This window comes from Tachypleus tridentatus, chromosome 13 (assembly GCF_004210375.1).
Source record: "Tachypleus tridentatus isolate NWPU-2018 chromosome 13, ASM421037v1, whole genome shotgun sequence".
Lineage (NCBI taxonomy): Eukaryota > Metazoa > Arthropoda > Merostomata > Xiphosura > Limulidae > Tachypleus > Tachypleus tridentatus.
Genome location: NC_134837.1, coordinates 265,084,244 through 265,109,475, shown reverse-complemented (window position 1 = coordinate 265,109,475; position 25,232 = coordinate 265,084,244). Strand labels below are relative to the sequence as shown.

Here is a 25,232-nt window from a genome sequence, read left to right as displayed (position 1 = left end):
AGCTGATACGAACCCATCAACTTGAATGTGACTTATACTCCAGGTATTGACGACACAAATAATCAAACAAGCTTGAGATAAAATATTGTGAATAAAAAAATTAGTGAAATTTTCTAATCTAGGCTCTATTACAGAGTCACAGAAATTGAAATGAGTATCATGATATTTAGGTCACTCAGTAGACAAGCGGTATGTGAAGATGTAATTTCAACATCTTAGTGTTTGAAATTTCCTTTTTAACTACTGTTTTAGTGAATAATATTTATATTAACACAAGTCATTGATAAGTCAATGTGACAAACCTCATCACCCAGTTTAACTTATTATAATTGCCAAATTCCAACGGAGTTAAACATCCAAAGTATTATTATACAATTACAACAATTTTTAATATGCAAATCAGTGAGTCACTTGCAACCACAGCTGATATAAAATATTATAAAACTGGTCCTTAATAAGTGAAACTGTCTTTCCTTTGTTCTAGAGGTCTAGTATTTTGTAGAATAGAATCACATTTCAGTTGTAATACATTAAACATGTATGTATTATTATTATTATTTACAAATATATCTTAAAATTTCTAGTTAGAACACTGAACAATAAAAGAAATATAGAGAACAATGATCTCTCCTACTTTCAAAATGTGTGCTCAAATGCCACAATTTCCAAGCCTTACCAAATCTTACAAGTGGAGTATGTAAACAATTTTTTTTTTATATTTTATATACACGTTTTGTAATAAAGAATATTACAAGTTACTATATCAGTACCACTGTATATAACTGTTCTTATAACTTAAACTGTATTTGTATCTTTTTTAAAAATATTTTTCAAACACCATTCATCTTACCTTTCTCTGATTGTCTACAACAACAAAAAAATGGGTTTACTGATGAAGACACTTTCAAAACCAAAAAATTCATGTAGGAGAAATTCTGAGCTTTCAATTGGTTATAAACATATCTTAGAGTGAAGTAAGTAAATGTAAACAAGCATTTCAAAGACAGAAGAGATGGACAGAACCATCTTGTTTGATTTTCCTGTACAGTTAATGTACTTCTTATAGATACTTACCTACTCTAACATAAGACTTTTCTCAATTATTATTACCTTATATATGTTCAAATGTTTCACTCACCACTTGTCTCAATACTCCCATCTACCCTGTGCTGTAGTATGTAAACAATCATATAAATATCCTCTACCAACAGGAGTGTGACATACCCTTCTCAGGCAACTACCTCTCCTGGAGATTAGGTACCAATAACAAAAAACACTAAATGAGAATGAAGGGTGGGAAGTGTAAAGAGAAGTAACTTTTTATCGGAAACACATTTACTGCACAAGAAAATAATAATTTCCAACATGATATCTCACCTCCACTAACATAAAGCTAGAATCACATGCTGATCTGGTGTAACTTTACCAAGATAAATTTTTTTCAGAACACATCTAAAGAGAGCCCATAAACTGTATAAACATCTCTGTTCCAGGAGAATGACATGAAACTTGGACTTGACCTTGGACAACTGACCAGATAAATGTTCAAGCATCCTTGTCAACCCCTCCAACCTAACCTGTAAAAAAGTTGTAAATCTAGTCTAGGAGTCAGAAGAGGTACTCCAACTGTGGTGTTGTCTGTTTAGCCATCAAGTAAGTTCTGTCTGAAAAAGAAAGAAAATGGAAATAGGAGAATCCAACAACTCTCTAGCAAGTTCCTATTAATTATGTTTAATTCATAAAGAAATATTATGTAGACCACACCTTGGGGAATAAGAACTTTCAAACTAAGTCCCCAAATGTGATAGAACCTTTCAAGCAGGATTGTGCTTTTTAAACTGATGGTTCCATGGACTTACGACAAACTTGAAACAGTTGAAGTAGAAGTTTAAAAACCTCACTATTAACCAAACATTGATTTTGAGTCATAAGAAACATATATATTGTGAAAAACAGTTAAGTGTGCCGGGAGACTACTGTCCATGATGGAGCTGGAGAATGTGATTTGTCCTTGTAATAAATCTTACAAAAACTTACAAATAAGTTATGAATAGTTATGAATAATAACTAAGGTTCTAGTGCTGATATAAACTGAAGAAAAAAAAGTGTAAATTTATAGTAAATTCATACATGTCAATAGGGTGTATCTACCTAACAAATCCAAAAAAAAGGAGGTAAGGAAAGCAAATGGGCTTCCATAAAAAAAAAAGAGAATGACCACCTTTCAAAACCACTCAGGGAAATGACAGATAGCATCATACAAAATGAAAATTTGAAGTAACGTAGGTGGGTGATTAAAGATAAACAAAGATGTAAATACTCTGCATATGAAATGTCTATGTCTGAAACCAAACTTGGATTAAAGAACCCAACTGTGAAGAATCTACAGAATTTGAATCTTAATGACAGACCAAAGTATGGGCATGTAAGATTACAGGCATGGGAGAGGACACACAGTATTCAGGAAAAGGATGTGTGTCACATAAAAAAGAAAGTACAAAACGTAACAAGCCTGTCATGTCTTCATTCTCTTATCTAACATTCCTAGATTAAGGAAGAAAGACTGATATAATTCAACATGAAAAATCGTGGTAAACAAAGAATTTCGTGAAGTAAATTCAACTCTCACACAACTAATTTTAGACTTTGAAAGTTGCAAGTTAAATACCAAACACTTAAGTTCAAAACTGTGAACAAAGTTAAGCAAAATTTAAAAACTCAAAGCATCACAAGAAATAAGTCAAAACACTTGAGTGACAAATTAATGAGAAGTTAGACTATAATTCAGGAAGTGCTACCTGCATAAGTGGGTGTCACATTCCTATCGGTAGAAGGTTGTTGCATGATTATTTACATGATACAGCACAGCTCAACCATGTTAAACACATGAACATAAGTGAGAGTATGGAGGCTAGTGGAAAGCAAAAATATTGAACAAATCAGTAATAATAAAGAAAAGTTTTACATGAGTAGAAGTATTGTACTGAAGGTTTTCATCACCTTCACACTTCTCTATTTCTTAATATTATAAAAATAATGTGATTTAATAAACAAATACATGGTAAAAATACATATGTTGCGTACGTGAAGAATAAATGTTCCCTCTTGTAATTACAATATTTTACAACTTGTAATATGCTACATTGTGGAATACTCACCTTAGTTTTGGAAAGACAATACTAAGAAAAAAATATTTTGACTCAGCAACCAACACCTTGATGTTACTTTGACTTTTCTTCAACTTACTGAGTAAATACAGTAAAATACATCATATTCTTCACAGCATATAAACAATATTAGTTAAATGTTTTATGCTATTGAAAATACTTGTAATTGACAAGTGATAAGATTATGATCTGTAGGAGAGGCTGTTTTTTTCCAGTAAACCCTAAGCTAAACTCTTGCCTTAACCCATCACTTTTGTCTTGGAAGATGCATGGTAATTTTAAGGTAATTTTGAAGACAAAAAAGTGTGTCTTACAAGACAAAAATATGGTAATAATTTCTAAATAAATACAACCTCAACTATAATTAAACATTGGCACAGTAAATATTCATGTCTTGACTTTTTTAAGACACTTTTGTCTTGAAAATTACCTTAAAAATAAAGTTGTACAGATAAGATTATCATTTTTAAAAGATAAATGTAATTTCAATAACCTAACTTGAACCTGTTACACTGAGTTACAATTAATTAAAACATGAGGAAATATAATGTTAGTTCTTAATTTATTGTCACGTCATTTATATGTTATCATTAACATTTTATATTTGATTGTTTACATTTAAACACAGGTTTCATACTAGTTATGACATTTCAAAAATGAACTCCAGAAAATCGTCTATGTCCCCCTCACACTGATATAACTATAGTAATTTATAATAACAAAAGGTTCATTCATTCCTTAGTAAATACACAAAGTACAATTAGTAAAACAGAGAATATATGGTATCTTTTAATAAATAGATTGAGTAATTTATATTCAGTATGTTTGTTGTTAAGCACAAAGTTTAATACCCCATGAATAATTTGTAAACTGATGACAAGTACTGCAACCAGATTACTTTAGAATTACTACTTAGCTTCTGGAGAGCATGTAATACAAAAACTATGTTAATTTATACATAATTAAACTGAATATGAATGACCATTATTTGGAAGAACTGGGTATGTATAACCTATATTTAGTATGACATATATTTAATATGGCATTAAATATAAGTTATTATAGAGGCTCTAATGATTTATATTTAGTATGACACAGTATGTATAATAATATATATTTAGTATAATGATTTATATTTAGTATGGCTGCTAAAAATTTTAGTAAGACTGATTACACATGATAACTTATATTTTATAAGATCAGTTAACTGGGTACACAAGATCATTTTATTCAGTAGGATATAGTTTATAGAATAATTTATAATAAGCATGATTAATAGAACTGCATATGAATAGTTACTTATATTTAGTATGATTTACTATTCATGATAATTTACATTCAGTATGTCTGAGTATACAAGATAATTTATATTGAGTTGGAATGCACTTATGTGATAATTTATATGTAGTGAGAGTGTTTAAACAGTCCTCCTCCAAACAATCTTCTACTTTAAATGCTTCTACTTAAATTCTTACAAGTTTTCAAAGTGCTGTATATATTATTCTCAGTCTAATGTAATATTTATACTTCCAATACATGTATACATGTTTTATGTGTAACAAATATTTCTTTATCACATGATACAATTTGAAAAAAAGAGTCCTCTCCTCACAATAAGAAAATAACTTTCACTTTTCAACAAGGTATTAATACTCTGGTTATTATTTACTAACACAAACTACTGTCTATACAGTGTCATTTCTCTGTTTGTGTTATATAATATACAGTGCCAACAACAAACTTCTAATACAAAATTCCAATTTATTCAAAGTAATATAAATTGTTAACTGACTAAAACAAACTCACAGCCACTTTGATAAATGTGAAGACATACATAAATATCAAAATTTTTGTACTGGAAACCTTTCTGTAGTTAGTATGTCAATTACTATTTTATATTATATTTATTCTTACACCATTAAATCCATGTACTTATCAATTTATTATATTTGAAGATATTCATATTATAATTATTTAATAATAACAATAGCTTACTACCTTAGTCATGTGGTCAATAACTCTCTGAAAAATTTCTCTTAATTCTCAGAGTTCTTTAGCATTTTCTGAAATAACTGAATAAAACACAATTCTAAATACAGTAATGATGTAGAGGGTGAATAAGATAATGTCAAAATAAGATTGGACAATAAAAAGAAGCAACTCATTTTTTTATGAATAATGTAGAAAAAATATGTATACTAAATAATTACTTTTTAAATTATTAATTGATAGTAAACTCTCAATTATAACCATGTTTCTTTATATACATTTTAAACAATGTTCCAGTGCTTGTTCATTCCAGCAGACAATGTTCCAGTCATTTATTTGTTCCAACAAGTTTCTGTACACCTCACAAAAGTAACAATATTTATACCAAAGGACATCACGTCACCTCAAACAACACAGAAAGTGTAATCAGAAGTACAGAATATAAAAACTTTTTATTCCTTATACACTTACTATTATTCTAGTCTAACCTTCTCCATAAATAATCCAGAGGGAGACACAGCCATCTGAATGACTTCTCTTAGGTGAAACCAGCCTGAAGAGCTTAATTACTTTCTGGCATATTTTGTGTTATAAACTGTGTATGATACATCATTTGTTAGCATACACGAGTCTTTCATAAATAAAGTTTACAGTGTGTAACATTATAGTAACTAACTCAGTTTTTTTAATCAATACCAGTAATACTTAACTTTGTCATACAATTAAAGGAAAATAAAATTAAAGATCACCAGAACATTAAGTAATCAAATATGAAAACAGAATGTGGGTGATGCATTTCAGGGTGAGTAATAAATTAAAAGCATTCCAGATACACTGTATTCTAACACAGATACAAATACCTACAATATGTGCTTAACTATTACAATGTATCAATCTTTTACACAGTTAACTTCTAGTTATAACTACATTATATTGATAAATTCTTCATGTGTAATATGTAAATACTACATACTTTACTTTTCTCTAGACTTTGTGTAGATCAAGTAGATGTTTGTTAGGTATAACCTTAAAAGTACCATACATGGATATAAAGAATAATATTACAGTTATTCATACCAAAGAGGTATCATACCAAAACACGAGTTTATTATCTAAAGATAATTATAGAAGGCTTATTTTTCTTTTTTTGTTGCATTTTACAGAATTTATCCTACTTTTTATATAAACATTTATTAGCTTATAACTTTTAAATACATATATATTACTGACCTTTGACCTTATCATATGGTTGTTTCCACTGTTCTAAAGTTTGAATAAAGTTGATCCACAAGATGACAGACCAAAGACAGTTTGTCCTTGAGCAGAGAAAGAAATGAAAAGGTTTCTCAACTGAGTGTCCTACAGACAAACAAGAAAGAAAGATAAAATACAAAAACCTACTTACTTTGTATTTCCATATTTATGTCTAAAGTTTATAAAACACTTTGATACTGTTCAAATAACTTCATTATCTCAATTAGTTGATTCTAATAAAAAAAGTCCAAAATATAAATTTTACAATTAAGAAAAAAACTGTTTACTTAGTGTGTTCTGATAAAATATCATGCCACATTGGCTGATATGGATTTACAGTGGTTTTTGTCTGATGCCAGAAAGCAAAAGGCAAGAAACAAGGCTCATAACAAACCTAATATCACTGTAGATGACTGCTGTAATATAAATAAACACAGGATGTAGTTTCTGAAACTCCACAGAAATTTTAAAATATATTGTGTTTCTGATATCCTATGAGTAAAAATAGGGCAATAAAATATCTTAAATTCAAAATTCCATGCAAATTTTTGTTGGTTTACACAATAATAATAATTCACAAGATAAAAGCAGATATTGAAATCAACAGTTCTATAAATGTTAAATTAATTTACATGGCCTTGTAATCAACATGTAACCATTAATGTATAGACACAACAAACCTCACGGTACCTAATGTAGATTTCAGTGAACATGTCCTTTGTGAACATAAAAATGAGAATTTTCAATTAAGGATGTTTAATAAACTTTCATTCATAAATACAGCAAGTAAAATAAGTGACTGCTTAGAATATAAAGTGGTTTTCATGTTTAAATAAATATACTTTTCTTGTTCTCAAAATTTTCAAACTTCAATTAAAATTTCCTAAATAAATACAAAATGTTTTTCTTCAGAAAAACTTTACATTAAGTCTGTTATTTTGTCTATTATTACTCTATGCTGTATTAGACTGACTCAGTAACCACTACTTAAAAGTATGAAATGAATCTCTATATTTGTTACTCCAGATTCTATATTATTTGAAACACTGTTTGTCATATATTTCTGTTTTCCTACTTCTGTCTATATTTTAAGGTTTTTTCCATTTCATCCATCTATAAGATTAATGAAAATATCTTTCCCCAAAATATCTCCAGTTGTACAAAAACTTTATTTCAAAGAAAAAATAACCATCTATATTGAAAAAACATCATATCACACTGTAACAAAAAAACAAGTTGAAATTATAAAATAATAAATATATTTCTTGTATTTGTTAATCTCAATCTAAATGTAACTGAAGCAATAATTCTATAAAGTTAAACAACATGGTAATTTCCTCTTTAAGTTTACCTATTGTTCATAGATTTCTGATGAAATAACACCTGTTCAGTAAGAATTATAATCAGATTGATGTTATCTTATCAGAAGTTCCCTAACACAGTAATAATTAAAAACTTCTCAAGTCTAACATCTACGATTTGTTTCCACACTGTTTGCTGCCCAGAATGTCCACATGGTGCAAAAGAAATTTTGTTTGTTAAAATACTCAATTATCGAGAATTAGCCCACAAAGCTAGAAAAAACTATATAATTTCTATATAAGTTACAGAATCACCTCAGCAGTAATTAGTGGAATTAATTGTAATATTGATATGGGCATCCCAAGATATTTGTTTGTAGATGGGGGACAGATTAGTGTGAGATTATGAATTGAATATAAATTGATACAGATATGTTGAATGAATAAAGAAATAATTAAGTTTTCACTTTCCAGATAGGAGAAAGATGTATTTCTGATAACTTGTACATAATTAGGGATTCTGTAAACAACACGCTCTTAGAATCATCAGCAATGTGATGTATAAACATTTTAAAAATATGTTTAAAAAGTCAATATGGTTAAGAATTATATTTTTACAAGTTAGGGTTAATCATCCATGGACAGATTATCCAGTTTATCTTTTAACAGAATCCTGAGAATCCCACAAGATGTCACACAAAACATCAGAACTAGTTTTAAACTAACTGTGTTCTAAAATCCAATGAAATCAAATAAAACAAAAGGAAAATTTAAATAATTATCGTGAAACCTGTCAGTTTGAATATCAGGTCAAACTACACTTCTGTTATTTTCATCTTTCTCAGAAATACACAGATATACAAGTTTTCTTTGTTTTGTATTATCCAGGCTCCCTTTTCCCTCCATTACCACAGATAATAAACCCTAGTCTCAAACAGTATCAGTCTATCATGGGAAAAACAAAAAAAAAACTCAAAGTGTGAGAAACCCTAACCTGAGAACTGATTTGTCAAAAGAATACTTTAAGAGGTTATGTTAACAGTAAAAAACATTCAAACCATGTTAAATATCACTTTATCTAACAGCAGGGAAATATTTAAACCAACATTAACAAGAATATGAAAGGATGAAAACAGTAATCTAAAGACTGAATGGTTCTAACATATTACATTAATTTTGATTTGATCCTACAAACTTTCAAAATTCATTATGTAGAATTTTAAAATGAAAAATTCTCACCTTTTGAATAGCTTCACATTGAATGTTATCAGGACTTTGTTGTTGTGTCCCTGTGAGAACAATTACATATGAATAATCTGGATACAAAAAATTTATTTTGAGAATTATGAAAGCTTTCTTTCACCTAAGTTTAATGATTACTGTTGTTCATCTTTCACATTGTTTAATGTGTAAAATACTTCATCATTAACAAACACAGGTAAAGTATAATACTGTGTAATAACTAAAGAACAACCAAGGACCTTCTGATGTATGATGTATCAGAGCTATTCATCAACTACATTAGACATTAAACTAATTAATTAAACATTAATTAGTATATACAATATGAGGTTTGTTTTTCATATGACTCTAAATGGTTTGATTTAAACAAGAAAAGTTTATAGTTATGTTAATACAAGTGAATACCTTTAAAAAAAAGTCTCAGAGATGGTGTAAATCTTGAGAGGGTTAAGTAGGTATGTTGTATGATATTTTAAACCTTATTTGTCAGTTAGTGAAATAAATCAGATGACTATACACACCAATGTTAAGAAGTGGATTAATTTATACATCTTTTAATACTTTAAACAGAATCTTGGAGCCCTTGATGATCATAGAAGAAAGATAGGGGTGGAAGCAAACATCCTCTTTGACACCCTAACCATGCACCTGCTATGCAACCACTGATCAGTATCTATACCACTAAATGGAAAACTTCCTTCAAAAACAGCAGTTTGCTCTAAATCATGATAAATTTCAGAAATAACCTAAAATAAATAAAAAATATATTAATATCATATTAAATGAAGCTTCAAAGAGGGTAATATTGATCTCATTGAGCAGAAAGGAGTGCTTGAACTTTTAGGTGATGCTGGTGTTATTTTCACTGCAGATTTAAGAGACCTAAAACACACATACCTTATGTAACTGAAATATTGATAGCTTTACACTATAAGCTTTTCCTTTTCACTTTGAATTATCTAACAGCCATACTGCAGTATAAATTTTCTTCATCAGTGAGTACAATTTTCTGTACAAGTTAAATAAAATCAAACATCTTTAAATAAAACATAGTTTGGAATATTTATTGCATAGAAACAAAGAAGAAAATGGTGAAATTAAAACATTTTGATCATTCAGTAATGATATAAAATGGGAAATTTGAAAATTATAACACAGTAAAGTGGAACACAAGATTTGTATCACTAGTACAAATCACACAGTAAAGTGGAACACAAGATTTTATTACTAGTACAAATAACACAGTAAAGTGGAACACAAGATTTGTATCACTAGTACAAATCACACAGTAAATTGGAACACAAGATATCACTAGTACAAATCACACAGTAAAGGAACACAAGATTTGTATCACTAGTACAAATCACACAGTAAAGTGGAACACAAGATTTGTATCACTAGTACAAATCACACAGTAAAGTGGAACACAAGATTTGTATCACTAGTACAAATAACACAGTAAAGTGGAACACAAGATTTGTATCACTAGTACAAACCACACAGTAAAGTGGAACACAAGATTTGTATCACTAGTACAAATTTGTATCACTAGTACACAGTAAAGTGGAACACAAGATTTGTATCACTAGTACAAATCACACAGTAAAGTGGAACACAAGATTTGTATCACTAGTACAAATAACACAGTAAAGTGGAACACGAGATTTGTATCACTAGTACAAATAACACAGTAAAGTGGAACACGAGATTTGTATCACTAGTACAAACCACACAGTCAAGTGGAACACCAGATTTGTATCACTAGTACAAACCACACAGTAAAGTGGAACACAAGATTTGTATCACTAGTACAAATAACACAGTAAAGTGGAACACGAGATTTGTATCACTAGTACAAATAACACAGTAAAGTGGAACACGAGATTTGTATCACTAGTACAAATCACACAGTAAAGTGGAACACAAGATTTGTATCACTAGTACAAATAACACAGTAAAGTGGAACACAAGATTTGTATCACTAGTACAAATAACACAGTAAAGTGGAACACGAGATTTGTATCACTAGTACAAATAACACAGTAAAGTGGAACACGAGATTTGTATCACTAGTACAAATAACACAGTAAAGTGGAACACGAGATTTGTATCACTAGTACAAATAACACAGTAAAGTGGAACACAAGATTTGTATCACTAGTACAAATAACACAGTAAAGTGGAACACAAGATTTGTATCACTAGTACAAATAACACAGTAAAGTGGAACACAAGATTTGTATCACTAGTACAAATAACACAGTAAAGTGGAACACAAGATTTGTATCACTAGTACAAATAACACAGTAAAGTGGAACACAAGATTTGTATCGAGATTTGTATCACTAGTACAAATAACACAGTAAAGTGGAACACGAGATTTGTATCACTAGTACAAATCACACAGTAAAGTGGAACACGAGATTTGTATCACTAGTACAAATCACACAGTAAAGTGGAACACAAGATTTGTATCACTAGTACAAATCACACAGTAAAGTGGAACACACTATACAAATCACACAGTAAAGTGAAACACAAGATTTGTATCACTAGTACAAATCACACAGTAAAAGTGGAACACAAGATTTGTATCACTAGTACAAATCACACAGTAAAGTGGAACACAAAATTTGTATCACTAGTACAAATCACACAGTAAAGTGGAACACAGTATTTGATCAATTTGTATCACTAGTACAAATCACACAGTAAAAGTGGAACACAAAATTTGTATCACTAGTACAAATCACACAGTAAAGTGGAACACGAGATTTGTATCACTAGTACAAATCACACAGTAAATTGAAACACAAGATGTGTATCACTTGTACAAATCACACAGTAAAGTGGAACACAAAATTTGTATCACTAGTACAAATCACACAGTAAAGTGGAACACAAGATTTGTATCACTAGTACAAATCACACAGTAAAGTGGAACACAAGATTTGTATCACTAGTACAAATCACACAGTAAAGTGAAACACAAGATGTGTATCACTAGTACAAACCACACAGTAAAGTGAAACACAAGATTTGTATCACCAGTACAAGTCACACAGTAAAGTGGAACACAAGATTTGTATCACAAGTTCAAACCACACAGTAAAGTGGAACACAAGATTTGAATCATTAGTACAAATCACACAGTAAAGTGGAACACAAAATGTGTATCACTAGTACAAATCACACAGTAAAGTGGAACACAAGATTTTATCACTAGTACAAACCACACAGTCAAGTGGAACACGAGATTTGTATCACTAGTACAAATCACACAGTAAAGTGGAACACGAGATTTGTATCACTAGTACAAATAACATAGTAAAGTGGAACACGAGATTTGTATCACTAGTACAAATCACACAGTAAAGTGGAACACAAGATTTGTATCACTAGTACAAATAACACAGTAATGTGGAACACGAGATTTGTATCACTAATACAAATAACACAGTAAAGTGGAACACAAAATTTGTATCACTAGTACAAACCACACAGTAAAGTGGAACACAAGATTTGTATCACTAGTACAAACCACACAGTAAAGTGGAACACAAGATGTGTATCACTAGTACAAACCACACAGTAAAGTGGAACACAAGATTTGTATCACTAGTACAAATCACACAGTAAAGTGGAACACAAGATTTGTATCACTAGTACAACATAAGATTTCTATTACAAGTGGGTTTGATAAAAATATTTCAAAATAAACTTGGATTTAAAACAGAGAATAATAAAGTAACGCATTTACACAATTAAATATATAGCTTAAGTGGTCTGATATACGACATTATCCCCACTATTAGGATAAAATAAAGGATGAACACTTCTCTGATTGATTCCTGCTTGTTCTTTCTTGTTTACATCTTCAACTTCATACAGTCAACAATGAGCAACCAGTCAGTCTCCTGTGAGGCTGGGCTAAGTTCTGGAAAGTTAAATCAATCAATTATTAAAACTTTGATAACACAACTTATTATTTTAATTAATATACATCAACTTCCTGAAATCATCATTCCAGTAAACTTTTACTTTAAAAAAAGCACCAGTGTTCTTATTATAATATTGTTGTTACTGTGTTATATTCCGAGTATTTTCGTTTTATACAACATTAAACCTTGAGAATCATTTAATGATTGGATAACTTGTATGTAAGTTTAGGAGTATGTCACTATAAATGTCTTGAGGTACTAGAAAAAAGAAACTTCTTTCACCTCACTGATGTCTGTAATTTAATTATTATAACAAAGTCAAGCAGACAAAGTTTTTATGGGCTTGTTCTGCAGTTTGTTTTCAGTTTCAAGAAGATATTTTTGGGCTCTTTAATAAGCAAAGAATTCAGCAAGAAGCCTTAAATATTAAAAAAACCGTAACAGAAACAAACAGAAAACTCAATCCACATGTTAACACTAAGAAATAAATAATTCATTTGGTTTCTGATTTCTTGCTAACAATCATCTGTTGATCTTTAATTATTTAGGTCTTTTCATAAACTTCTGAACTATCGTTCATTGCTGAAGATGGGTTATAACAAAGCCTTGGCTCTGTTGAGTTATAGTTGTTGGACGATAGGTAGCTTGATCTTTTTATGAAGCATAAAGAAAAGTGCCTTTCTCTTCTCACAAATCAGTGAGATCTTGATACTAGCAGTTCATACAGTATTATCGAGATGCATAGTGCTTCTCTTTGAGTGCAAACACAAATCCTTTCCAACATTTCTACCTGTTTACCCTGAAATCTTGTGAAAGTTTGTACTTTGGAGAAGTTTTAAATTTTACAGACCTGTCAAGGTTTCAACAAAATATGTGCTTTTACACAAACACATATATACATTAAGTTCCTAAACCACTACAAATGATTACATCATACAGAACTACAACACCTAACAATACAGCAGTCAAATACTTAATTATAACCATAAACAACTCCATTCGTTCATTTGTTCTTTAGCTGGCTGTGCTAGACTATCTTCATGCAAACACATAAATTTTAGCCATCATGTTCTGAACACTATTACTAATTTCAAACATTAAATAGTTAAATACTCATGATTTAATAATTTCATATACATAAAAGTTACATAGTTGTACAAAAGTTTAGTTGTCACAACAACGAGAGAAAAGATGATTTCTATAAGACAGTATTCCACTATTAACAGATAACCTTCGTAATTACTTGTTTTCAGAGTGAGTTAGTACACGTTTCTACTAATGTTTGATATTATCATAATAACAACAGTTACATATTTATTGTTGTTTACAAAACCTACTGTGCACCTGATAACTACTGTTACTTTATTCTGATTGGTTGAGTCAATCTTGTGTAAGTCATTTTGAAATTTTATGAAATAAAACATGGATACCTGAGCATCAAGAACATTTTATGCTAAAATCAATAGTTACCGTACATGGTGAAGACTGTAGCTGTGCAGACTGATTCAGTTTCAAATACACAAGTCATATCCATAGAAATATTTTTTTAAAACTTGATGAAATATTGTGAAAGAATAATTGTGGTTGTGAAATGAGTCAGAAGGATTTTTTAAATTTAAGAGGTATCACAGATTTCATGATAAATGTTTATAACTGTCACATACTTAACTGATAATTCTCAATATACAGGACAAATATCTAAATTACAAACTCAAAACACTATGAAGTGATAAAAACCCTATGACCCAGTGGTTCCCAACCTTTTTTTATGCTATGTACCTCTAAAAAAATTTAATATGTTCTCGTGCCCCTCTCAGTAATTATTTATTTAAGAATAAAGGTGAAGGTGGTCAAAACAATGGTTATCTCGCAACCCCTGTAACACTATCTCACACCCCTAGTTGGGAACCACTGTTATAAGTATTCCCCTTATAACTAATTATTTCTAAACAAATACAATATGAACTTTCATTAAATATTGCTATAGTAAATGTTCATGTAAGACTTTTTACGGCTAACAATTTGCTAGGCTTTAAAACTTTGTTTTTTTCATCTGTTTATATTGTTTGTAACACCTGCAGATTTTATAATATTGTTACAGAATCAATTTTACATAGTTTGAAGTTAAATGTTCACCTTTAACTGTTATTTTTATATAAATCACCTCACTAGTAATAAGGACAGTCTTTGAAATCACTAGATCATAACTCATGAACTACTCAAAGAGTTTTATAGTCTTTCTAATTAATTTTGTAACTAAAGTTACTACAAGTATGGTTAAAAGTTAATATAAGTTGAAATATTCTCAAACTGTGTTTGTAAAATGTTTAACATAAGTACTACACACAGTGATATTTGACACATTTCTCTATTTCTATGAAGACCAGTACTGTTTGTCAAATATCACAGATTAATTTTTGCATGTTTTAAAAAATTCTAACAATGAAAATTAAATTCTATATAAAACATTTTTTTAAATATAATCAATTAATTTTATTGAAGTCACATATCAAATGGCATTCTTTAACATAGTAATTGTTATGACATTTCAAAAATGAACTGCAGAAAATGTTCTTATATCCCCATCACACAGATATAATTACAGCAATTTAAAATAAAAAGAGGCTCATTCATTCTTTAGTATATATAGAAATAGTGTGTTAGTTTTTAAGTATAAAGTTTGATACACAATTAACATTTTGTTACCTGATCACAAGTGCTGCAACCAAATTACTTTAGAATTAGTTAGCCACTGGAGAGCATGTAATACAAAAAAATATATGATAATTTATATATAGGTATACTGAATATGCATGAACATTATTTAGTAGAACTGAGAATCACTGATAATTAATAATTAGTAAAATTATACATCCTCAATTATTTACATTTAATATGACAGTATGTATAATAATCTTTTCATTACAATTAATTAATATTATCATAAGACATTACTATTAGGCCTATTATAGCTTTATCACTATACGACCTATTTCATCTCTTACGATTCGTAATAACAAAAAACACTCTTCTTTAAAATCCCAAAGGGCGTAAATAAAAGAAGGCATAATAAAATTATAGTAGCCCTACAAATAGTGCTTTATGACAATATTTTTTTCTTTTTATTAACGTCTCCAAGAAATCAAAGAATTAGGCTCTAAACTGTCAGGGTAGCTTTATCCTCACTCATACTTTTTTTTTTATATAAGTCATTGTCTATTCATGAATGTATATTATGTTGAAAGTTGATACTTTTTATTATTATTATTCAAGCATTTCATGCAAGGCGAGATTGCTGAAAACCTTCGTTCAATGCCAACAGAACTACCAAGTTGAGCAGATTATCTGTTTTGACTATGTTAAACGTTTAGTATTTACCTCTACGATATATGCATCGTAACATACAATTAAATATTTGGGTTGCACCATGCTAAGGAGGACAAAATATTAGAATTTTTATTCAATATGAATACGAAATTATCTATCGACAGCAAAGTTCACACATTTCATCATCCTAGTGCCATAAATATTTAAGATTTGGAACAAATCGAAGTTGGGAAAGTATGTTCTTGAAATATATATGCTGGTTGAAAGTTACAGCGATAATGACACGTTAAAATCTGGAGAATTAAGCAAATACCATGTCTGTGTAAGCTCCAGGTCAAACAAGGTATGACTTCACCAAGATAAAGCATTTTTTTCTTAGAGCATTGGACTATCTGCTAAGTCCACCGAGGGGTATCGAACCCCAAATTTTAGTATGTATCACCAAGACAAAGCATTCAGTCAAGGTTTAAATGAATATGACATGCCCTTTATAATATGTATTCACAAATATAAATTTATTTATAGACATTTCCACTGATCTTCTGTGTTTATGAAATGTAATGCATTATCGAAAGTTCTTCTCTGTACATGTTTGAAAACATTGGAAGAAAGAAAAGTGGAAAGGGACAACTTTATGTACTGGAAGAGCACTGCATAAAACAGCGATACCACCAGTAGTTAAAAAACAGGTTGTGCGTAGTCATTTATCCGTGTATTATAACCATAGATTGTGTATTATCTTTATATTCGTGTCAGAAATGAATTCATATTTCTTTCATGTCTTAACAACTACAAATAACCTCTAAGGGGAATATTGCACAGCGGAATTAAAAAATGTGCAAATAAACTTGCATTATTATTTCCAAACATTAAAAATTTCATATTAAAATTTATTTATTCCAATTTGTACATCCAAATAAAAGTCCCAAAGTTCTACTTCTATTAGTTACTTATGTGCAATTACAACGTAATTAGTAATAGTTGTAAAGTATTTATTTATTTGAGTGTTATATAGCTCCCTTAGCCACAAAGAAGTAAACACAAATTGATTCAAATGTCAATTTGAATACAACTGTCTATTCTTTAACTACTAAATGTCATAATCAACTGATGAAAATGAGTCATGTAAGTTTTCTTTTCTATTTTTTTTTTTTTATTGTTCAAATTATAAAGGGTCTTAGTTCAGCAAGAATAGGAAATCTGGTAACGGCACTGAACTGAGAAATGCAAGATCAACTCAATCATATGATATTAGAAGAAAAGGCATTTGTGAACAATTTCTGCAGCTATTACAATCCTTTGTTTTCAATTCTGAAAAGCAGGCTTTACTACTGTGTACTTTATCTGAATTATGGTAATGTAACTCTATGCAAGTAACGAAAACATTTCTTCAGAAACGTGAGATGCAGTCTCTGAAGTGTTTTAAAGTGGTTGTGTAATAAGTGAAAGATTTATATTTATACAAACAATGAGATTCTGAGGTATTACCGCAATACCTAATTCATTAAATGTTGATTTCTCTGGAAACATGCTACTTTCTTTATTTGTGTTTGGAACAGTTTTGAAGTTTAATTGCTTCTGGAGATATCATGCTTGTGTTATTAACATAAAAAATGATTTGGTGCATAAATGTGTACACAAGAAAGGTTAGGAAAACAAGTATGATACACATATGACAATAGCTATACATTATTGCTTAAACTGATTATAGTTTCGGCTCAACATAATTAATAAGATTCTGAGCAAAAGTAATAGTAATAAAATAACGATGTGCAGAGGTTAACGTTCAGACACTTTACGTCAATAATTACATTCGTTACAGATTTTGATTACAATTTCACGAAAGAAAAAATTGATTGTATTATGGCGGCAAAAGTAGGTCTGACGTTCCCTGGTCTTATATATACGTGCACGTATGTATTCCTCCGTAATAATTATTTTACAAGTTACAATGAATGACCTATTATTGATTTTTGTTTTTATTGTGTTTACAATAATTCCATTTTTCCTTATACAACTGTATTTCATTGCCAGAAAATTTGTGAGCGATATATTGGTCCGAAGATAGATCAAAATGCATTATTATTTTTCAGTTCACTAGAGAAAAGTGACTTAAAGCTAAATAAAGTAGATATATATTTAGCTCCTATAAACTTGCCAAACTAACAATGTTACACCCTAGTTTCTAATTTTAAACTCTTATGTTACAGTCTTCTACAATCAATGTCAAGAACTCCAGTGGACACACCAACATAAAAGTCATCTCACGGCAAAGTTCCATAGGAGAGAGACCGATTTTAATAACATCGTTACCTCATTAAATTTTATACATTTAATAGGTTTAATTTATAGAGGTAAGAATGGAAAACTGTTCGTTATGAGCATTTACAAAATACGAAAATTATAAAGCTTTGTAAATCAGTGATGACGAGAAAACCCACTTGTAGAGAAAAATACATATGTAAAAATAGCTTCATGAATCACAACCTGGTATAATGTGTGGGCCTCCCTCAGGTTCATATACAGAATCATCTGTTAAGCCTACCCTGGTATAACAAGTGGTTAGGACGATCGACTTGTAATCTGAGGGTTGTGTGTTCGAATCTCTGTCATACCAAACGTGCTGGCCCTTTCAGCCATAGAGACGTCATAAGTGAAGATCAATCCCACTATTCATTGGTATAAGACTAGCCCAGGAGTTGGCTGTAGTTTGTGATGACGATCTGCCTCAAGTCCGGGGTTAAGTCCTCTTCAATCTCCGATAAAGCAACATAAAATAGTTGAAGTACTGGAATAAAGTCAGAGCTTGTACCTAAATCATTATACATACAGGAACATTTTATATTGTAAAGTAATTTCTTTATCACTGAAATGGGAAGAGAATTTGAAATAATACTTCACGTTTTGTTCTGATCACAAGAAATACATTTATTTGTAATTGATTTCTTTAACAGCCTTGCTTCTGACAAAACCCTCACGATCTGAAAAGAAACAAACATTCTCAATCAACAACCACTATTGCAACTACATGAAAAAAGATTACAACTCTCTGCTTTCCGTTGTTTGTTTGTGTGAAGTGAAGCACAAAGTTACACAGATGGTTATCTGTGTTGTGTCCAGCATTGGTATTAAAACTGAGGTTCGAGAATTGTAAACCCACAGACATACCACGGTGCCACTGGGAGGCCCCTACTTTCAAGTGAAGCCAGTTTTTTATCCAAATTAATAATAATTCTCCCTCACCCAGAGATGTTATTATTGTAGTAAGTATTTAATGAGGCAGGCACCTTACCAAACACATGTCAACTAACTGGCTAATAATTGTGTAAACAATGTTTATCACTTCCTTTCAATTATTTAGGACAAATATCAGCTAAAGCTTCACAAATAAAATTTATGTTCCTATAACACTTTGGGATAAAAGTTGTTTGATCTATGGGATTTATAAATTTTTTGGTTTACTAACTATTCCCCATACATTAAGTGCTATAATTGAGACATAACTGCATCTTTCTTTGTAAAAACTGAAAAGCATATATAGTGTAATAAATTTACCATCTCATAATCTCCTGACATTAGCTCCCCACTATCATTTTCAAAAGCTCCAATCCACATCCTAACATTTTGTTTACCCATCATATACCTAGAGAATTCCTTACTGTTCAACTCTCTCAGCCAACCATATTTCACATACAGTTTTTAACCAGTCCTCTGAGTCCTTATTATTTTCAGAAAGTTTAAATTTAATGAATTCATTATATTTATCTCTAATATGAACCTTTACTAAACCATACTGCTTATTCTGTTCCATTTCCTTTTTTCTTTTCTATAGGGAATATCTTCTGTAGGCATATCAATTTTTCCCTGAATGTTTCCCACATCTGTTAAAGATAACATCCAAATTATTTAATACAGTCTACAGAAACCAGATCATGTATGATTTTGTCAAAATTTTCTTTCATGAAAATTGTAATCAGAGTACTATTTTTCTTCAATTCTCCATCATTAAAATTCCAAACCTAATAGTACACTGGTCACTTGCACTTAAATGCTCACCAAACACAACTCTTTCACATTGGATGTTAATGTTAAATTTTAAACAAGAACAACTTGTAAGTTCCATCACCAACTGGTGCATAAAAGTATTTTGAACAATTTTCATCAACCTGTTTCTTTAGTATCAGATACAAAATGATCTACTAACACTAACCAACTCAACCTTACTACTATTTTCTTTAATGTACTCTAACTCAACAGGATACAATTCACTCCTCACATGCAAAGCTACTTCTCATCCTTTTTCTTCAGTTCTCTACCTGTAGTAAATAATCTGTAGCTTGGTATATTACAAAAGATTTCTGTCATCAAAACTGTCAATATTCAACCAAGTCTCACTAATACACATAATATCAAAATCCACAGTTTTATTTCCAATACTTCTAGCATTTTGATAGTAATAACCAGTCATATATTTTAAAACAAATTCATATTTTGTGCCTGTTGTACATGTTTTCCTATCAATTATATTTCCAATTTTACCAATATCATAACCCTCATCTCTGTTTAGTCCTAGTTTACATGTACCAATACAATTCAGTTAAATTGCTAATGCTTAACATGGTAACCCTGCATTGTTTAAGTACATGGCATTCATTCCAAAAAGAACAACCTTCCCATTAAACTTATTCTACAAATTCTAACAACCTATTTGCTCATCCTTACATAGTGATCGATGCTTGGCATTCAACTCTAATGGCCTACTTGATATCATCCCCACGATGTATTATTTGCAGTATCCCTGACAAAATCAAGCTATGACCCCTTTCCATAATGTTCTTTTACCAATATTTTATACTTATCAGTAAGTTCTTCACATCCATCTTTCCCTACATAATTAGCCCCAACATATACCACAAAATATACATTCATACTAGCTTCCTCAACTGTCTTTCTGGTTATATTAGTTATACCCCAACACCTAGACAGCACAAGCATATTTGTTTACTCCTATTTCTCTACATACTACTACACCTATATGCCTAACTAGAGATCCACTTAAAATTATAGTTTCCCTATGTTTCTCTTATCTGCTTCCCCGTCATCACTACCAAATGCTTGGAAGTGGTTGCTTATCCTAAATCCAAGCCAATCCTTTTCCCTAAGTGCATTATTTTTCAGACTTTTAGCCCTATTTCTTTTCTTAGCTCAAGTATGAGACACTGTAGAAATAATTAAATCTTAATGGAAGATGAAGGGTTGGAAAATAATATATGTGCATAGCATAATCATTTTGTAAATCAGTATGTAAATTAAATAGTCACATGACCAATGACTTTTTATATTTATATGGTTGCACAATATTTTTCACACTCCCTAGTATAAAGTGAATTGAAACATGTACAGTGTTTTTTTAAAACAGTTTATCAGTGTTTGAATAAAGGTTTTGATTGTGTGTTAAATAACATTTATCAACCCCTCAGTGGTATGTCTGTAGACTTATGACGCAATAAACTTGGTTTCAATAATCATGGTATAACTTTGTGTTTAATTATAAACAAACATAAATTTATTGTTTGTATATTTTAAATAAATTCTTTGCATTTAGGCACTCGAATATTTTATTGTAAGATGTAGCCATCAATAAAAATTCCTTTTAAAACTAAGAATCAAATATTTTATTTACCATAACTAAAAAAAAACTTTATATAGGTAAAAAATCAATTTTTCTGATGTTTACATCTTACAAAAAATATTCAAATGTCCAAACTCAAGGTAACAAAATATTCCAGTAACTGTGTATATTTTACAACTACAAGAAAAAGTTGATTCATAATTTGATGATTAAAAGATTTAATTAATTTTCATATTATCATGATAATATACATTTGACTGCCCATGTAAGGAAAGGATCAGTAATAATAATAAAAAAAGAACCATGTTTATTTACTCTTTTGCATTTTTACTTTTATTCGAGAGGCCATCTTTGTTTGTAAACTTCATATGTAAAGACAAAATTATGTGGTTATTTTTGTTCTTTTTTTGGTTCACCAATACTGAACAAAGTCAACCTTAGATGGGTCTGTAAATTCTCTCTGTTGGCAATATGAATCCCAGGAAATCCACCTTTACACTATTCACAAATTTATACCTTTTGGGATCCAGTTTAAAGTTCTCTTTCCTCAAATGAACCAGAAATTTCCTTAACCCTTCATAAAAATTATCAACATGTTTTACCATGTATGATTATATCATCTAAGTAGAAATATGTGGCATTTCAGGCCATATGACATACCATGTAAGTAATACTTCAGATGTACTATAGTCGATAATTTCTTTTATACAAATCACCTTAATTCCTTAACTACATTAGTCGACTGAGAGACACAGCAATTTAACCAGACAACTTCAGCCCCTTGAACTTGGCAAAAATATGTTGAAAGAACTTTGAGCACTGGGATAGCCTCTACTTTCAGACTAGAAAGAACTAATTTTTAGCTCCAAACATGAGTTTCTAAGTAAGATATCCTCAGTATTTTTATGCATTTCCAAGTAGTATGCATAGCTACTCACAAGTAGTTCTGATACTTCATTGGTTTAATTCTGCAACTTATCAAACTTTCCAAGAATAAAAATTCCTTGCTTACTGGTTTGTATCTTAATCTTGTACCACTTTAGGATTCTTTGTCAGTTTGTATAAGAAAAATATCTATTATGTATCCCACTGACAGTTTATTACAAGTTTCATTTATACACCAACAAAAAGAACAAGTCTATTATGCACACACAACTCTGTAGATAGCATTTTTCCAGAGTTTGAAATATGCACTTCCAATATTCATACATTTCAAAACAAAAGTTTCTATTTCTATAACATATGTTTGAAGTAATAACAGGAAGGCAAACAATGATTTATAAGTACAAACAAGAGTTTTATTGATGATGGAACATATTGCATGTTTGGACAAAATATTGGTCTGCCTTTTTCAGAAGTAAAAGACCAATGTTTTGTAGAAACATTTATTATCTCCCACCATCAATAAGACTTCCCTATGCTTATAATTCATTGCTTTCTTATCAGTTGTTATATTAACATATATGTTTTCTTCTAAAGTATTTGTTTAAAATATTAGTTGTCAACTTGGAACATTATTGAATATTGCCTACCACTGACCATATCCTTTTGCAGTTTCACATATATACTGTTTCTCTTAAATCAAAAATTACAGTTTTGCTTTTACAATTCTTCCTCTTCACCACTTTCAATAGACTGTTCTTTTTCATTTAAAATTTCAAACAACTTTCATACAAAAATGCAGAATTCATTTTTCTTTCTTTTTATTTTAAGGAATAAATAGACAATAATGATAAAAATGAAAAATGGCAGTGTGAACCATATAACATGACAAGGAACAAACTGAACAAAGTATGAACATAAACCTGTACTGGAGTACAAGGGGAGAATGGATTGATTCATTGATTGATTTAGTGTTTTATGGCACAAAGCAGCGAGGCTATCTGCGCCAGACATTCGGTAAAAATGTAAAAAAATAAATAAATAAATGTAGTAATAAACATAAATGGAAATGAAGGTAAAACAAAAAAGTATAAAACCAATGTTGACACCTAGTCTACAATGTTAAGATAGAAGGCAGAGTATAAGAAGTTGTAAGGTATTTACTCTAGCAAAAAGGTAATGATCATAACCCGCCAGGAAGATTAACAGGTAAGTTCAAGAACCACCGTCAATCACCTGAAGTTGGCCTTTCCAGTCCTGGTTCCGGGTTATGAGTCAATATGGCCAGTACTAAAAAGTAAAGTAGTAAAAGTGTGAAATGATATGCAGCAAAAGTATAATAACAACTCGCCAGGATGACTAACGAGTAGTTCAAACGTATAGTTCAAACAGGAGCGTTAGTCACCTGAAGTTGGCCTTTCCAGTCCTGGTGTCGAGTTATTTAATGTTCTGGCCATTGTCCAATGTCAAATTGAAGGAGAGAGATTAAAACTGTAAAAAAGGAACCACAATTAAAAAGGTGTAATGAATAAATATGCAACACTTAAATGAGATTAAAAAGGTTAATGGCCATTAAAAAATTAAAAACATTATCAAGGTGGACAGAGTCACCATCACCAATAACTCTGTCCAATGTTACAGATTGACCCTGGGAAAAAATATGTTTAAAATATTGCCGTCGTTGAGAATTGTAACGATGGCAAGAAAGTAAAACGTGGCTGATAGTGATTTGAGTGTTACACAAACTACACATTGGTGCATCAGTTCCAGATAAAAGAAAATGATGAGTTAAAAAACTGTGACCAATGCGTAGCCTAGTGAGAACAACTTCCTCCTTCCGAACTTTACGGAAGCTAGATGGCCAAAGTCCAATTTTGGGTTTGATTTGAAAAAGTTTGTTGTCACGTTGCTCATTCCAAGTGGACTGCCAGCTGGCACGGAGCCGAGCCTTGAAGACAACACCATAGTCCATGTACGGAATAGGCATAGGAGTGATGGTGCTGAAGCAGACATATTTAGCTGCCATGTCTGCAAGCTCGTTCCCAAGAATACCAACATGGCCTGGTATCCAGAAAAACTGGATTGAAGTAGCTGCTAATGAGAAATGGGCCAGTCGGTTTCGAATATCAGCGAGAATAGGATGTGAGCTAACGTGTAGCGATTCCAAGGCAAGTATAGAACTAAGCGAATCAGTATAAATAGTGCAGTTGGAGTACTGCTCAGCTGCAATATGATCCAGGGCAAGAGATATGGCATACAGTTCAGCAGTGAACACAGAAGCTGTAGAAGGGATTCTGCGTGCAACTACTGACCCATAGCAAACCATAGCAGAGCCCACTGAATTACCTGATTTGGAACCATCTGTATAAATGGGAACTGAATGATTGTTTGAAAGATATTCATTGAGTAAAAGACGGTACTTCCAATCTGGAGTATCTGCCTTTTTTAGGTGACTGAAAGAAAGGTCACATTTGGGGGCTGTAATAAGCCATGGTGA

The 25,232-nt window shown here is 30.6% G+C and overlaps 1 protein-coding gene and 2 long non-coding RNA genes across 8 annotated transcripts in view; 1 reads left to right on the top strand and 2 right to left on the bottom strand.

Moving 5' to 3' along the window:
* Nucleotides 1-25,232, bottom strand: part of LOC143238277 (uncharacterized) — a 341,463-nt gene that overhangs the window by 1,632 nt on the left and 314,599 nt on the right. The window lies entirely within an intron of this gene.
* Nucleotides 1-25,232, top strand: part of LOC143238278 (uncharacterized) — a 312,759-nt gene that overhangs the window by 58,946 nt on the left and 228,581 nt on the right. The gene's annotated exons all lie outside the window — the stretch shown is intronic.
* On the bottom strand, nucleotides 6,383-9,675 carry LOC143237711 (uncharacterized). Of its 2 annotated transcripts, none has more exons than XR_013020203.1 (3): nucleotides 9,475-9,675; nucleotides 8,951-9,000; nucleotides 6,383-6,472 (listed from the first exon to the last, which is right to left on the bottom strand). It is a non-coding gene; the product is annotated as an uncharacterized LOC143237711 (long non-coding RNA). The 2 variants fall into 2 exon arrangements; XR_013020202.1 differs by having other exon boundaries at nucleotides 6,387-6,515.